At 40.9% G+C, this 2,767-nt stretch overlaps 1 non-coding gene across 1 annotated transcript; it reads left to right on the forward strand.

The window, feature by feature from the left end:
- The first annotated feature begins 446 nt into the window (after nucleotides 1-446).
- LOC115485426 (U6 spliceosomal RNA) lies at nucleotides 447-554 on the forward strand. The gene has a single exon (XR_003946180.1). It is a non-coding gene; the product is annotated as a U6 spliceosomal RNA (small nuclear RNA).
- The last annotated feature ends 2,213 nt before the right edge of the window (nucleotides 555-2,767 follow it).

Genomic DNA, 2,767 nt, shown 5'->3' on the forward strand with positions numbered 1-2,767 from the left:
GGCAGGCAGCCACCACTGGACCATCAGCTTTCCCCTCCCTAAGGACCCCCTAAGGAAAACAAAAATTATAGGTCCTGTGGCTAGAGGTTAAATGGTACTAGTGGTCATCTCTGGCTTCAGAATCCATGAATCACCCCTTACTGCCTGGGTGGGCTTTCTCCTTGGTTAAAGGTCTACTGGGAAAAAAAATAGAGCTGATTTCTAATCTCTCAGCACAACTCAAATGGCCTTGTAGGTCTGATAATCTCAGTCTGGTTAACTTTGTCTTCCTTTGCCTGTTCAAATGGTATTTGGTGTTTCCCAGAGAAAAAGGACTGGAATTAGTAAAATTATATAGGAACATGTTGCAAATGTGCATGCAACATGTCTTTTTTTATTGCTATTTACAATGGCCAGTATTTCTGTGCTTAAGCTCTCCACAGCATTGAAAGTGTTGATAGTATTGCATATTTCACTTTGGTAGTACATACATAAAAACTGGAATAATACAGAGAAGATTAGCATGACTCCTTGGCAAGGATGGCATGCAGATTCACGAAGAATGACAAAATTTTTTTGAGCCAACAATATGCCCCGCAGGACTAGGAAAGTGATTGTTCCTCTGTACTGGGTAGTGGTGAGGCCACACCTTGAGTCCTGTGTCCAATTCTGGGCCACTCACTACAAGAAGAACATTCAGATGTTGGAACACAACTAGGAAGGGCAACAGAGCAGGTGAAACACCTGGAGCACAAGTCCTATGAGGAGCAGCTGAGGGAGCTGGGGGTGTTTAGCCTGGAGAAAAGGAGGCTCAGAGGACACCTTATCTCTCTCTACAATTCCCTGAAAGGAAGAGGATGGGGGATGGTCTTTTCTCCCAGGCAGCCACTGACAGGACAAGAGGACATGGCCTCAAGCTGCACCAGGGAAGATTCAGGCTGGACATCATGAAGAACATCTTCACAGGCAGGGCTTGCCCAGGGAGGTGGTGCTGTCACCATCCCTGGAAGTGTTCAAGCAAAAGCTTGATCTGATACTTAGTGCTGTGGAGTAATTGACAAGGTGGTGACTGGCCAAAGGTGGGACCTGATGATCTTGGAGGTGTTTTCCAACCTTAATGATTCTATGATTTTATGATCTACTTACTTTATGACTCTATATATCAGGAAGAATTCCAGTTAGTATCTTCTTTTTAAACATTAAAGTATTCCTCCAACAGCTAATATTGAAAAAACCCACCCCAAAAGCCTTTACTGAAGTTTCATTTAGTACATAGACCAATTTGTTAATTGCTCCATGCTAAAACAAATTCTCAGCACTTTAGTTTTCAAAATCTGAACTTCTACATAATTTTATTAACAACCAGTAGCTTTATAATGGGCCAAATTAAGCCAAAATCCTTTGTGCAAGGGGGCATAATGTTTGGTTTTAAAAAAATCCATGTGAGACTTGAATTTGTTGGTTAGAACCCAATACTAATTAAAATTAGAGAAAATCCAACAGACCTTTGATAATCACATCAAAAGCTCTCATTCATTTGATGTGGATTGTCTATATTTCATTGTTACTCTCTTAAAAGATTATTTATGTACAAAGAGTTAGAAAAGAATATTAATATTTAAAAAGTGGAACTATATGGGCAAACACCGATTCAGCATATGATTTAGTTTAATAAATGTTTGCTTTATTCTGCTCAAAACCATGACTTGTGACATTATTTTTTGCATAAAGAGTGATCTACAAAGATTCTTAGTAAAATATATTTCTAGTGGAACAAGAAGTTTAGCTTGTTTACTGGGGACTGGATTCAACAGCATTTGCTTAACAAGCTGGGCATTAAGGAACCACATCAGTCATATTTTCATTCCAAATTTGCCACTGGTTTACTGAGCAAAGTTCCTCAGAGGAAAAAGTCTGATTTCATAAAAGATCACACACACCAGCCCTAACAGTCTAAGATGCTGTACTGAAAGTTGTCTGGAAATTCGGCATATTTTATGCAACTAAGAGCAAAGAACTTTCCTCACAGCTGAGTACATGGAAGGCACAGCAGCATTATAAAAGGGAAAGATTACCAAAGATGTCTAGACATGGAGAAAGTATGACCTCAGTCAGAACACTCTGGTGTTTACTTTTCCTTTCTAGAGAGAGATATGCAGTACTTCATGATTTCAGTATGCAAGGCAGCAAGATTTCTGAGCAGTTCAGCAAAAATCCTCAGTGGACTGCAGGCTGGAAAAAATAAAAAAGAAAGGATCTGAATAAAAATCATTTCTGAAAGTCAAATAGGAAGCACAGTGCAGCTACTTTTCATTCCATCACACAGACAGTGTTTATTGCATTTTAAAGGTATCCACATTAAAAAAGCCCAACTCAACAAAACTAACCCCAAACCACTCCAATATTATAAAGTTCCAATTATTTAGGAAGCATTTAAATGGCAGCTGGCTGTGTAGCCTTGCTGCAGACTCAGAGAACTCAGCAGAGAAACTTTGTCTCAACATTCTTTTTCCTCTCCTCTGGTCTCATGAGACCCCATCTGGAGTACCTCCAGATCTGGGGCCCCCACAGAGGAAGGACATGGACCTGTTGGAGCAAGTCCAGGGGCAATCTCAGGGCTGGAGCATGTCCTATGATGGCAGGTTGTGAGATTTGGGATTTCTTGGCCTGGAGAAGAGAGGGCTCCAGGGAGATCTTGCAGCGGATTTCCAGGACCTAAAGGGGCTACAGGAGAGCTGGAGAGGGACTTTTGACAAGGACATGTAGTGACAAGGGGGAATGGATGGCT

Source organism: Serinus canaria, chromosome 2, assembly GCF_022539315.1.
Source record: "Serinus canaria isolate serCan28SL12 chromosome 2, serCan2020, whole genome shotgun sequence".
NCBI lineage: Eukaryota > Metazoa > Chordata > Aves > Passeriformes > Fringillidae > Serinus > Serinus canaria.